This window comes from Hyperolius riggenbachi, chromosome 8 (assembly GCF_040937935.1).
Source record: "Hyperolius riggenbachi isolate aHypRig1 chromosome 8, aHypRig1.pri, whole genome shotgun sequence".
Classification (NCBI taxonomy): Eukaryota; Metazoa; Chordata; class Amphibia; order Anura; family Hyperoliidae; genus Hyperolius; species Hyperolius riggenbachi.
This window is the reverse complement of record NC_090653.1, coordinates 2,164,480-2,179,786: the sequence shown is the minus strand read 5'-3', so window position 1 is coordinate 2,179,786 and position 15,307 is coordinate 2,164,480.

Below are 15,307 nucleotides of genomic sequence, written 5' to 3'. Positions count from 1 at the left end.
TAAGGAAGGCACGATCCTTACATAGCAACCAGTGTAACTAAGGAAGACACGATCCTTACATAGCAACCAGTGTAACTAAGGAAGGCACAATCCTTACATAGCAACCAGCGTAACTAAGGAAGGCACGATCCTTACATAGCAACGCACGTAACTAAGGAAGGCACGATCCATACATAGCAACCAGTGTAACTAAGAAAGGCACGATCTTTACATAGCAACCAGCATAACTAAGGAAGGCACGATCCTTACATAGCAACCAGCGTAACTAAGGAAGGCACGATCTTTACATAGCAACCAGCGTAACTAAGGAAGGCACGATCCTTACATAGCAACCAGCGTAACTAAGGAAGGCACGATCTTTACATAGCAACCAGCGTAACTAAGGAGGGCACGATCCTTACATAGCAAGGAGCGTAACTAAGGAAGGCACGAACCATACATAGCAAACAGCGTAACTAAGGAAGGCCCGATCCATACATAGCAATGAGCGTAACTAAGGAAGACACGATCCATACATAGCAACGTGTGTAACTCTGGAAGGCACGATCCCTACATAGCAACCAGCGTAAGTAAGGAAGACACGATCCTTACATAGCAACGCACGTAACTAAGGAAGGCACGGTCCTTACATAGCAACGCGCGTAACTAAGGAAGGCACGAACCATACATAGCAACCAGCGTAACTAAGGAAGGCACGATCCCTACATAGCAATGAGTGTAACTAAGGAAGGCACGATCCATACATAGCAACGAGCGTAACTAAGGAAGGCACGATCCTTACATAGCAACCAGTGTAACTAAGGAAGGCACGATCCTTACATAGCAACCAGTGTAACTAAGGAAGACATGATCCTTACATAGCAACCAGCGTAACTAAGGAAGGCACGATCCTTACATAGCAACCAGCGTAACTAAGGAAGACACGATCCTTACATAGCAACGAGCACTGCTCTGTAAGGCGTGCACAGCGGTCACTCCCTCACATCAAGCTGAGCTGCTTTTAGTACCACAGCTTCATGAATCAAGGCCAATGTCACACAAAACTCTAACGGTGGGCTGGACAAAATTATTGGCACCCTTAACTTAATATTTGGTTGCACAACCCTTTTGAAAAAAAATAACTAAAACCAGTCACTTCCTACAACCATCAATAAGCTGCTTACACCTCTCACCTGGAATTTTGGACCACTCTTCCTTTTGGAAATTGCTCCAGGTCTCTCTTATTGGAAGGGCGCTGTTTCCCAACAACAATTTTAAGATCTCTCCACAGTAGAGAGGTAGCGAACTGTTCGCCGGCGAACGGTTCCAGGCGAACTTTGGGAGTTCGCGTTCGCCTGCAGCAGGTGAACTTTTGCGGAAGTTCGATTCGCCCCATAATGCTCTATTGAGCAAAACTTTTAACCTCTACATCACAGTCAGCAGGCACATTATTGCCAAACACACTGCTGGAGGCCCGCCCTCCCTCCCTCCCTCCCTCCTCCAAGCAAGGTCCTTATGCCATTTCACTCACTTGTCTGCCTACACTCACTTGTCTGCCTACACTAATTTGTTAAGGGACAGCTGCTACCCTCCTACCTCCTACCGGAGGGAGGAGGGTCTCATCTGCCAGGGAATTATACTATTTCAAAAACCAGTTTACATACCATAGCTGGGAATCGAACCTGGGTCTCACTGTGTGGTGGGCAAGCACCCTAACCGCTGTACCACAACAGTAGTAACTGAAGCTGGCCTAGCATTTACTATTTATGCTCAATGCAATAGAAACATTAGGCTGCTTAAAGGGAACCTTAACTGAGAGTGATATGGATGTTTCCTGTAAACAATACCAGTTGCCTGGCAGTCCAGCTGATCTCTGTGACTGCAATAGTGGCTGAATCACACCCTGAAACAAGCATGCAGCTAATCCAGTCTGACTTCAGTCAGAGCACCTGATCTGCATGCTTGTTCAGGGGCTGTGGCTAAAAGTATTAGAGACACAGGATCAGCAGGCGATTCAGGCACCTGGTATTATTTTAAAAGGAAAAATCCATATCCTTCACCGTTTAGGTTCCCTTTAAGGATTTGTAGCATAAAAGCCAACTCACATTTCCTGGGATTTGAACCCGGGTCTCACTGTGTGGTGGGCAAGCACCCTAACCGCTGTACCACAACAGGTTGCTTAAGTAGGCAAGTCTTCCTAACACTGCTACTGCCTATAGAGCATGCCCTAGTGGCTGCAGATCTGGTGCTTTGAGTCCGCCAGGAGAAAAGCGTGATATAAATGTTATTTGTCTTGTCTACTTTTTCTCTTGTATTGAGCATAAATGCTAGGCCAGCTTCAGTTAGTACTGTTGTAGTACAGTGGATAGGGTGTTTGCCCACCACACAGTGAGACCCGGGTTCAAACCCCGGCCAATGTGAGTTGGCTTTTATACTACAAATCCTTAAAGGGAACCTAAACGGTGAAGGGTATGGATTTTTCCTTTTAAAATAATACCAGTTGCCTGAATCGCCTGCTGATCCTGTGTCTCTAATACTTTTAGCCAAAGCCCCTGAACAAGCATGCAGATCAGGTGCTCTGACTGAAGTCAGACTGGATTAGCTGCATGCTTGTTTCAGGGTGTGATTCAGCCACTATTGCAGTCACAGAGATCAGCTGGACTGCCAGGCAACTGGTATTGTTTACAGGAAACATCCATATCACTCTCAGTTAAGGTTCCCTTTAAGCAACCTAATGTTTCTATTGCATTGAGCATAAATAGTAAATGCTAGGCCAGCTTCAGCTACTACTGTTGTGGTACAGCGGTTAGGGTGCTTGCCCACCACACAGTGAGACCCAGGTTCGATTCCCAGCTATGGTATGTAAACTGGTTTTTGAAATAGTATAATTCCCTTGCAGATGAGACCCTCCTCCCTCCGGTAGGAAATAGGTAGAAGGAAGGAGGGTGGAGGGAGGACTGTAATTGAAAATTGACCTTAAAATAGGGGTTTATGGGAAATCTAGATTTTTGCCTGGGACTTTTGAGGTGTATTTTACTCAATCATGTGTGCCTCCAGGTATTAGAGCCCTTGAAACATGTTTTCAAACATTATTCCAGCCGGTAGAAATTTTTTAAATTTTCAAAGTTCGCCTCCCCATTGAAGTCTATTGCGGTTCGCAAACTTTTTAGCGAACTGAACCTTTTGCGGAGGTTCACGAACAGGGTTCGCGAACCAAAAATCGGAGGTTTGCGACATCTCTACTCCACAAGTGTTCAATGGGATTTAGATCTGGCCTCATTGCTGGCCACTTCAAAACTCTCCAGCGCTTTGTTCCCATCTATTTCTGGGTGCTTTGTGACGTCTGTTTGGGGTCATTGTCCTGCTGGAAGACCCAAGATCTCGGACACTGGGCTCTATTAGTGTTGGGCGAACACCTGGATGTTCGGGTTCGGGAACGTTCGCCGAACATGGCCGCGATGTTCGGCATGTTCGGGCCGAACCCCGAACTCCCCGAACATCCCGCTTTTGGGGGCCCTATGGGGTCGCAGGCATAAGGGGGGAGCATGCCCCGATCGCGGGGGGGGTCGGAAATTCCCCCCACCCCCTCCGCCCGCTTCCCCATACAAAAGTTTAAGGAAAGTAAAACAGTACCGGTGGTAGTGGCTGGCAGTGGCACTGTGAAGTGAGTGAGGAGGAGGAGTCCGGAGAGTGACGCGTTGAGGGAGGCCGGGCAGCGGGCGGTTCAGTGGTAGTACCCTTGTGGTACTTCCGCCCTTTTTCTGACCTCACGTCCTCTGCATACGAGGGTACGCGTCACGTGTACCCTCGTATGCGTCATCACGCAGAGGACGTGAGGTCAGAGAAAGGGCGGAAGTACCACAAGGGTACTACCGCTGAACCGCCCGCTGCCCGGCCTCCCTCAATGCGTCACTCTCCGGACTCCTCCTCCTCACTCACTTCACAGTGCCACTGCCAGCCACTACCACTGGTACTGTTTTACTTTCCTTAAACTTTTGTATGGGGAAGCGGGCAGAGGGGGGAGCACTAGCGGAGGGGGTGGGGGGAATTTCCGACCCCCCCCCGCAATCTGGGCATGCTCCCCCCTTATGCCTGCGACCCCATAGGGGGGCAGTATTCGGCCGAACAGGGCGCTGTTCGGCCGAACAGGGGCCCTGTTCGGCGGCCATTCAGTAGTTCGGGGCGAACCCGAACTTAAAAGGCCGAACACCATCAGGTGTTCGGCCGAACTCGAACATCACCCGAACAGGGTGATGTTCTGCAGAACCCGAACAGTGGCGAACACTGTTCGCCCAACACTAGGCTCTATAGTGCGACCCAAAATCCTTTGGTAATCCTCAGAATTCATGATGCCTTGCACACATTCACCCAGTGCCAGACAGGGGCGTAACTAGGCCCCACCGGGCCCCCCTGCAAAATTTCAGAGCGCCCCCCCCCTCTCCCTGGGGCCCGCTCGGGGCCGTTTTGTAGGGGCTGGAGGGGTGGCAGCCGGAGGTGAAAGCCTTTGCCACAGTCGGCGGGGAGAGGGGAAGTTCCCCCCCCTCTCCCTCACCTCGGGGCTCTCCCCTCTGCGCTCCCCTCCAGCTAAAGTTATAGTGTGGGCAGCGGCGGGCAGATACATACCTTCCGTGCGTTCCACCGCATAATCTTCGCTCTGGCTTCTGACGTCACTTCCGGAAGTGACGTCAGACGTCAGAACTAAGATTATGCAATCGTCTTGTTAACTCAGGTGAGAATGTTGACGAGCACTAGAGATGTCGCGAACCTCCGATTTTCGGTTCGCGATCCCTGTTCGCGAACTTCCGCGAAAGGTTCGGTTCGCGAAAAAGTTTGCGAACCGCAATAGACTTCAATGGGGAGGCGAACTTTGAAAATTTTAAAAAAATCTATCAGCTGGAAAAATGATAGAATACATGTTTCAAGAGCTCTAATACCTGGAGGCACACCTGATTGAGTGAAATACACATCACTGCTGGAGGACCCGCCCACCCTCCCTCCTCCAAGCACAGTCCTTTATACCATTTGACTCAGTTGTCTGCCTACACTAATTAGTTATGGGACAGCTGCTACACACTCTGCTAGGGAGATTTTAATTGCCCTCCTCCCTCCTCCTACCCTTCTACCGGAGGGAGGAGGGTCTCTTCTGCCAGGGAATTATACTATTTTAAAAACCAGTATACATCATACCATAGCTGGGAATCGAACCCAGATCTCACTGTGTGGTAGGCAAGTCACCCTAAGCACTGTACCACTACAGTAGTACGTGAAGCTGGCCTAAAATTTACCATTTATGCTCAATGCAATAGAACCATTAGGTTGCTTAAAGGAGAACTGTAGTGAGAGGTATATGGAGGCTGCCATATTGATTTCCTTTTAAGCTATACCAGTTGCCTGGCAGCCCTGCTGATCTATTTGGCTGCAGTAGTGTGAATCACACCAGAAACAAGCATGCAGCTAATCTTGTCAGATCTTACAAAAATGTCAAACACCAGATCTGCTGCATGCTTGTTCAGGGTCTAGGGCTAAAAGTATTGGAGACAGAGGATCTGCAGGATAGCCAGGTAACTGGTATTGCTTAAAAGGAAATCAATATGGTAGCCCTCCATATACCTTTCACTACAGTTCTCCTTTAAAGGGAACCTTAAGGGCCCATTCACACTTTAAGGGCACGATTCCCGCTCACGGCAAACCGCTAGCGGTTCTGCAAGAACCGCTACATAATATAGCGAATGGCAGTGTTCTCACTGCCGCGGTTGTGGTTAGCGATAACCGCAACCGCGCTGCATGCCGCGGTTTGCCGGCGACGAGCGTTCCGCGATTTGCGATCGTGATTAGCATCGCGATCGCTCCAAAACCGCCGCAGTGTCCAGTGATTTTTCCACGATAATCGCGGGAAAATCACTCCCGCAAAACGCCGGCGGTAATCGCCGGCGTTCTGCGGTTCTAAGTGTGAATGGGCCCTAACTGAGAGTGATATGGATGTTTCCTGTAAACAATACCAGTTTATCGAATAGTAGTCAGCGCTCCACTTCACAAGCCACAAATCAAGGTCCCCTATGGGGCCGCACTCACCCGTCCAAGATGACCACTGCAAGACTGGTCAGAATAGGCTCAGCTGTAGTCCTTCACGATCTGCTGTCAAGTTTCCAGTATGGTGTACTTCCTCTGGAGGATCTCACTTTACTCCTGGTCTTGGGACTGTGATTCCTCAGTTTGCCTCATGAATAAAAAGAGTCCATAGCGTGACTCCGTAAAAAATAGAACATTTATTGAATAAAAACTACTCACAAACATGCAAGATGGTCTGGCGTTTAGAGTATATAACGGGCTCCCCCCCGTGCCTCCCGGGTAGGCCTGTGGATTGCACCGTTCCTCCGCCGCCTAATTCCCCGCTATTTGCGTCCTGTTGCGCTTCCTGGTCGTCCTCCGGCTCCACCCTACGCGTTTCGTCACCACGCGTGACTCATCAGGGGCGTGATCACGCCCCTGATGAGTCACGGTGGTGACGAAACGCGTAGGGTGGAGCCGGAGGACGACCAGGAAGCGCAACAGGACGCAAATAGCGGGGAATTAGGCGGCGGAGGAACGGTGCAATCCACAGGCCTACCCGGGAGGCACGGGGGGGAGCCCGTTATATACTCTAAACGCCAGACCATCTTGCATGTTGTGAGTAGTTTTTATTCAATAAATGTTCTATTTTTACGGAGTCACGCTATGGACTCTTTATTCATGAGGCAAACTGAGGAATCACAGTCCCAAGACCAGGAGTAAAGTGAGATCCTCCAGAGGAAGTACACCATACTGGAAACTTGACAGCAGATCGTGAAGGACTACAGCTGAGCCTATTCTGACCAGTCTTGCAGTGGTCATCTTGGACGGGTGAGTGCGGCCCCATAGGGGACCTTGATTTGTGGCTTGTGAAGTGGAGCGCTGACTACTATTCGATAAACTGTTGATGAAGGGACTGGCTATACCCATTTAGAAGCGCAAACACACAGAACTGTATTATTTTCATTTAAAGACAATTTTCAGGAGAGAATTGAACTGTTTCGTCAGATACTAGTAGCGCCGTTTTAACAATATATATAAAACAATACCAGTTGCCTGGCAGTCCAGCTGATCTTTGTGACTGCAATAGTGGCTGAATCACACCCTGAAACAAGCATGCAGCTAATCCAGTCTGACTTCAGTCAGAGCACCTGATCTGCATGCTTGTTCAGGGGCTGTGGCTAAAAGTATTAGAGACACAGGATCAGCAGGCGATTCAGGCAACTGGTATTATTTTAAAAGGAAAAATCCATATCCTTCTCCGTTTAGGTTCCCTTTAAGGATTTGTAGTATAAAAGCCAACTCACATTGGCTGGGATTTGAACCTGGGTCTCACTGTATGGTGGGCAAGCACACTAACCCACTATATCAACTGAAGCTGGCCTAAAATTTACTATTTATGCTCAATACAAGAGAAAAAGTAGACAAGACAAATAACATTTATATCACACTTTTCTCCTGGCGGACTCAAAGCACCAGAGCTGCAGCCACTAGGGCATGCTCTATAGGCAGTAGCAGTGTTAGGAAAAGAGAGAGATATGAATCTACCTGGCTATCTGGGGTTCTCTTTGGACAACTGTTGAACACAAAAAGAGAAGGCCATGTCTGGCTAACTATCTGTAAGCAGTGGCTGCATGGTGTTAATGGATAAGGGCGCTGCTTCTGACAAAGGAGACCAGAGTTCAAATCTCAGCTCTGTCTGTTCAGTAAGCCAGCACCTATTCAGTAGGAGACCTTAGGCAAGTCTTCCTAACACTGCTATCTTGTCTAATTTTTCTCTTGACAACTGTTGAACACAAAAGACAAGGCCATGTCTGGCTAACTATCTGTAAGCAGTGGCTGCATGGTGTAATGGTGAAGGGCTCTGCCTCTGACAAAGGAGACCAGAGTTCAAATCTCAGCTCTGTCTGTTCAGTAAGCCAGCACCTATTCAGTAGGAGACCTTAGGCAAGTCTTCCTAACACTGCTACTGCCTATAGAGCATGCCCCTAGTGGCTGCAGCTCTGGTGCTTTGAGTCCGCCAGGAGAAAAGTGTGATATAAATGTTATTTGTCTTGTCTACTTTTTCTCTTGTATTGAGCATAAATGGTTAAATTTTTAGGCCAGCTTCAGTTGGTACAGTGGTTAGTGTGCTTGTCCACCACACAGTGAGACTCAGGTTCAAATCCCAACCAATGTGAGTTGGCTTTTATGCTACAAATCCTTAAAGGGAACCTAAACGGAGAAGGATATGGATTTTTCCTTTTAAAATAATACCAGTTGCCTGAATCGCCTGCTGATCCTGTGTCTCTAATACTTTTAGCCACAGCCCCTGAACAAGCATGCAGATAAGGTGCTCTGACTGAAGTCAGACTGGATTAGCTGCATGCTTGTTTCAGGGTGTGATTCAGCCACTATTGCAGTCACAAAGATCAGCTGGACTGCCAGGCAACTGGTATTGTTTACAGGAAACATCCATATCACTCTCAGTTAAGGTTCCCTTTAAAGGAAAACCTGTAGTGAAAGGTATATGGAGGCTACCATATTGATTTCCTTTTTAAGCAATACCAGTTACCTGGCTATCCTGCAGATCCTCTGCCTCCAATACTTTTCGCCCTAGACCCTGAACAAGCATGCAGCAGATCTGGTGTTTGACATTTTTGTAAGATCTGACAAGATTAGCTGCATGCTTGTTTCTGGTGTGATTCACACTACTGCAGCCAAATAGATCAGCAGGGCTGCCAGGCAACTGGTATAGCTTAAAAGGAAATCAATATGGCAGCCTCCATATACCTCTCACTACAGTTCTCCTTTAAGCAACCTAATGGTTCTATTGCATTGAGCAATAAATGGTAAATTTTAGGCTAGCTTCACTTACTACTGTAGTGATACAGTGCTTAGGGTGACTTGCCCACCACACAGTGAGATCTGGGTTCAATTCCCAGCTATGGTATGATGTATACTGGTTTTTTAAAATAGTATAATTCCCTGGCAGAAGAGACCATCCTCCCTCTGGTAGGAGGGAGGTGGGAGATTAAAATCTCCCTAGCAGAGTGTGTACCAGCTGTCCCATAATTAATTAGTGTAGGCAGACAACTGAGTCAAATGGTATAAAGGACCTAGCTTGAAGGGAGGGTGGGTGGGTTCTCTAGCACTGAGAGCAGTGTGTTTGGCAATAACATGTCTGCTGACAGTGATATGGAGGGTCAAAATTTTGCTCAATATAGCATTATGGGGCGAATCGAACTGCCGCAAAAGTTCGCCTGAGGGCAGGTGAACGCGAACCCCCAAAGTTCGCCTGGAACCGTTCGCAGGCGAACCGTTCGCGACATCTCTAACGAGCACAAGGCTGGAGATCATTATGTCAGGCTGATTGGGTTAGAATGGCAGACTTGACATGTTATAAGGAGGACGATGCTTGAAATCATTGATCTCATTGTTAACCATGGTGACCAGCAAAGAAACGCATGCAGCCATCATTGCATTGCATAAAAATGGATTCACAGTCAATGATATTGTGGATAATAGTAAGATTGCACCTAAATCAACAATTTATAGGATCATTAAGAACTTCAAGGAAAGTGGTTCAATTCTTGTTAAGAAGGCTTCAGGGCGTCTAAGAAAGTCCAGCAAGCGCCAGGATCGTCTCCTAAAGAGGATTCAGCTGCGGGATCGGAGTGCAACCAGTGCAGAGGTTGCTCAGGAATGGCAGCAGGCAGGTGTGAGCACATCTGCATGCACAGTGAGGCGAAGACTTTTGGAAGATCGCCTGGTGTCAAGAAGGGCAGCAAAGAAGCAACTTCTCTCCCAAAAAAACATCAGGGACAGATTGATCTTCTGCAGAAAGTATGGTGAATGGACTGCTGAGGACTGGGGCAAAGTCATATTATCTGATGAAGCCCCTTTCCGATTGTTTGGGGGATCTGGAAAAAGGCTCATCAGGAGAAGAAAAGGTGAGCGCTACCATCAGTCCTGCGTCATGCCAACAGTAAAGCACCCTGAGACCATTCATGTGTGTGGTTGCTTCTCATCCAAGCTAGTGGGCTCAAAAAAACACAGCCATGAATAAAGAATGCTAAAAAAAAACCTCCAACAGCAACTTCTTCCAACAATCCAACAACAGTTGGTGAAGAACAATGCATTTTCCAGCACGATGGAGCACCATGGCATAAGGCAAAAGTGATAACTAAGTGGCTCGGGGATCAAAATTTTGAAATTTTGGGTCCATGGCCTGGAAACTCCACAGATCTTAATCCCATTGAGAACTTGTGGTCATTCCACAAGAGGCGGGTGGACAAACCAAAAACCAACTAATTCTGAGAAACTCAAAGACGTGAATATGAAAGAATGGGCTGCGATCAGTCAGGACTTGGCCCAGAAGTTGATTGAGAGCATGCCTAGTCGCATTGCAGAGGTCCTGAAATAAATGCATAAATCTCATGTAATTGTCAATAAAAGTCTTTGAAACATATGACATGCTTATACTGTAATTATATTTCAGTACATCACATAAACAACTGAAACAAAGATCTAAAAGCAGAATAGCAGCAAACTTTGTGAAAACTAATATTTTTGACAGTCTCAAAACTTTTGGCCAGGACTGTATGTGTCTGCGGGGGTGGAGGTGTTAGAGGACGGGATAATACGTTTGTCGGGGGGGTGGGAGGTGATAGAGGACGGGATAATACGTGTGTCGGGGGGAGGGGGGGTGGAGGTGATAGAGGACGGGATATGTGTGTCTGCAGGGATGGAGATGAGAGATGACTTAAGCTGTGCTTTCCTGGTGATGATATAATGGGAAGAATGATAAATCTCTCCTGATCTCTCCATCATCAGTATTATAGAATCAGGCCAGACGCCGGCGGAGAGGAGAATAATCAGCGATAAACGACACACCTACAACACCGGCACAGCATTTATGTCACAACTAAAGGGAATTATCTCTCTGAATCTAAAGCCATCAGCCAGGGAAAGCCTAAAAAACAACAACTCCTATCATTAGACACGGGTGCATTATCCACTCACAAGGGGGAGGGGGGGACTCCTATCATCAGACACGGGTGGATTGTCCACTCACAAGGGGGGGGGGGGAGGGGGAACTCCTGTCATTAGATACAGGTGGATTGTCCACTCACAAGGAGGGGGGGGGAGGGACTCCTATCATTAGATACAGGTGGATTGTCCACTCACAAGGAGGGGGGGGGGAGGGGGGAACTCCTGTCATTAGATACAGGTGGATTGTCCACTCACAAGGAGGGGGGGGGGAGGGGGGACTCCTATCATTAGATACAGGTGGATTGTCCACTCACAAGGAGGGGGGGGGGGGAGGGGGAACTCCTCCTATCATTAGATACAGGTGGATTGTCCACTCACAAGGAGGGGGGGGGAGGGGGAACTCCTGTCATTAGATACAGGTGGATTGTCCACTCACAAGGAGGGGGGGGGAGGGGGAACTCCTGTCATTAGATACAGGTGGATTGTCCACTCACAAGGAGGGGGGGGGGGGACTCCTATCATTAGATACAGGTGGATTGTCCACTCACAAGGAGGGGGGGGGGGAGGGGGAACTCCTCCTATCATTAGATACAGGTGGATTGTCCACTCACAAGGAGGGGGGGGGGGGGGACTCCTATCATTAGATACAGGTGGATTGTCCACTCACAAGGAGGGGGGGGGGAGGGGGGACTCCTATCATTAGATACAGGTGGATTGTCCACTCACAAGGAGGGGGGGGGGGACTCCTATCATTAGATACAGGTGGATTGTCCACTCACAAGGAGGGGGGGGGGGAGGGGGAACTCCTCCTATCATTAGATACAGGTGGATTGTCCACTCACAAGGAGGGGGGGGGGGGGGGACTCCTATCATTAGATACAGGTGGATTGTCCACTCACAAGGAGGGGGGGGGGGGGGGGGGACTCCTATCATTAGATACAGGTGGATTGTCCACTCACAAGGAGGGGGGGGGGAGAGGGGGACTCCTATCATTAGATACAGGTGGATTGTCCACTCACAAGGAGGGGGGGGGGGAGGGGGAACTCCTCCTATCATTAGATACAGGTGGATTGTCCACTCACAAGGAGGGGGGGGGGGGGGGACTCCTATCATTAGATACAGGTGGATTGTCCACTCACAAGGAGGGGGGGGGGAGGGGACTCCTATCATTAGATACAGGTGGATTGTCCACTCACAAGGAGGGGGGGGGGAGGGGGGACTCCTATCATTAGATACAGGTGGATTGTCCACTCACAAGGAGGGGGGGGGGGGACTCCTATCATTAGATACAGGTGGATTGTCCACTCACAAGGAGGGGGGGGGAGGGGGGACTCCTATCATTAGATACAGGTGGATTGTCCACTCACAAGGAGGGGGGGGGGAGGGGACTCCTATCATTAGATACAGGTGGATTGTCCACTCACAAGGAGGGGGGGGGGGAGGGGGGACTCCTATCATTAGATACAGGTGGATTGTCCACTCACAAGGAGGGGGGGGGGACTCCTATCATTAGATACAGGTGGATTGTCCACTCACAAGGAGGGGGGGGGAGGGGGGACTCCTATCATTAGATACAGGTGGATTGTCCACTCACAAGGAGGGGGGGGGGGGGGGACTCCTATCATTAGATACAGGTGGATTGTCCACTCACAAGGAGGGGGGGGGGAGGGGGGACTCCTATCATTAGATACAGGTGGATTGTCCACTCACAAGGAGGGGGGGGGGGGGACTCCTATCATTAGATACAGGTGGATTGTCCACTCACAAGGAGGGGGGGGGAGGGGGAACTCCTGTCATTAGATACAGGTGGATTGTCCACTCACAAGGAGGGGGGGGGGGGGACTCCTATCATTAGATACAGGTGGATTGTCCACTCACAAGGAGGGGGGGGGGGGAGGGGGAACTCCTCCTATCATTAGATACAGGTGGATTGTCCACTCACAAGGAGGGGGGGGGGGAGGGGGAACTCCTCCTATCATTAGATACAGGTGGATTGTCCACTCACAAGGAGGGGGGGGGGGGGGGACTCCTATCATTAGATACAGGTGGATTGTCCACTCACAAGGAGGGGGGGGGGGAGGGGGGACTCCTATCATTAGATACAGGTGGATTGTCCACTCACAAGGAGGGGGGGGGGAGGGGGGACTCCTATCATTAGATACAGGTGGATTGTCCACTCACAAGGAGGGGGGGGGGGAGGGGGGACTCCTATCATTAGATACAGGTGGATTGTCCACTCACAAGGAGGGGGGGGGAGGGGGACTCCTATCAGACACGGGTGGATTGTCCACTCACAAGCATCTGAAGCTGTTTAGGCCCATTCTGAAGCTGTACAGGACTTTTGGCAGGTTAGTGACTGAGGATGAAACCAGCTCCACATCTATGCTCCTGAAACCGAGGGACAGGCAAGGAACAGCGCCACACTGGTTCCCTGCGACTGAAGAAGTTCCGTACACAGAAATCAGCCCCCCAGAATTGTGCCTCCGCTTTCTGGGACACAGACGGTATTCTGCAGACGGACTACCCACCTCAGGGCTCCAGTGTCACCGGAAGGCAATATGCTGATGATCTGGACCAGCTCAAGGAGGAAATTAAGACAAAAAGTCATAGAAAGTTAACCAAAGGGATCTTTTTTTTTTTTTTTTTTTTTAGCAGGGCAATGCAGCGTCCCACACAGCCAATATTGCGGCTGCTGAATTGAATAAATTGAACATCCTGTTACACAACTGGTCCAATAGTCTGAGGACTCTTCCTGACCACACAGGCTGTATTGTGATACTGTGCGGTGTAGCTGCTTCCTAGGTCCTCTGCTACTTGTAGTGCACCAGCTAAGGACCTCCTATAGTCTGAGGACTCTTCCTGACCACACAGGCTGTATTGTGATACTGTGCTGTGTAGCTGCTTCCTAGGTCCCCTGCTACTTGTAGTGCACCAGCTAAGGACCTACTATAGTCTGAGGACTCTTCCTGACCACACAGGCTGTATTGTGATACTGTGCTGTGTAGCTGCTTCCTAGGTCCTCTGCTACTTGTAGTGCACCAGCTAGGGAGCTCCTATATTCTGAGGACTCTTCCTGACCACACAGGCTGTATTGTGATACTGTGCTGTGTAGCTGCTCCCTAGGTCCTCTGCTACTTGTAGTGCACCAGCTAAGGAGCTACTATAGTCTGAGGACTCTTCCTGACCATACAGGCTGTATTGTGATACTGTGCTGTGTAGCTGCTCCCTAGGTCCTCTGCTACTTGTAGTGCACCAGCTAAGGACCTCCTATATTCTGAGGACTCTTCCTGACCACACAGGCTGTATTTGGGATAATGTGCTGTGTAGCTGCTTCCTAGGTCCTCTGCTACTTGTAGTGCACCAGCTAAGGACCTCCTATATTCTGAGGACTCTTCCTGACCACACAGGCTGTATTTGGGATAATGTGCTGTGTAGCTGCTTCCTAGGTCCTCTGCTACTTGTAGTGCACCAACTAAGGACCTCCTATAGTCTTTAGCGTTACATTTTCGTTTATAAACTATAAACGAAAAATATTGTTTTACATTACAGCTTATCATTTTGGCTATATCCTGCGCCCTTTTTTGATGCATGCCACACAGACACTGTACACACACACACACACACACACTGTACACACACACACACACACACACACACTGTACACACACACACACACACACACACTGCACACACACACTGTACACACACACAGTGTACACACACACAGTGTACACACACACTGTACACACACACTGTACACACACACACACACACACACACACACACTGTACACACACACACACTGTACACACACACTGTACACACACACACTGTACACACACACACTGTACACACACACACTGTACACACACACACTGTACACACACACACTGTACACACACTGTAAAGACACACACACACTGTACACACACACACACTGTACACACACACACACACACAGTACACACACACACACACTGTACACACACACACACACACACTGTACACACACACTGTACACACACACTGTACACACACACTGTACACACACACTGTACACACACACTGTACACACACACACACACACACACACACACACACACACACACACTGTACACACACACACACACACTGCACACACTCACACACACACACTGTACACACACACACACTGTACACACACACACTGTACACACACACACACACACACACTGTAAACACACACACACTGTACACACACACACACTGTACACACACACTGTACACACACACTGTACAGACACACACACACTGTACAGACACACAC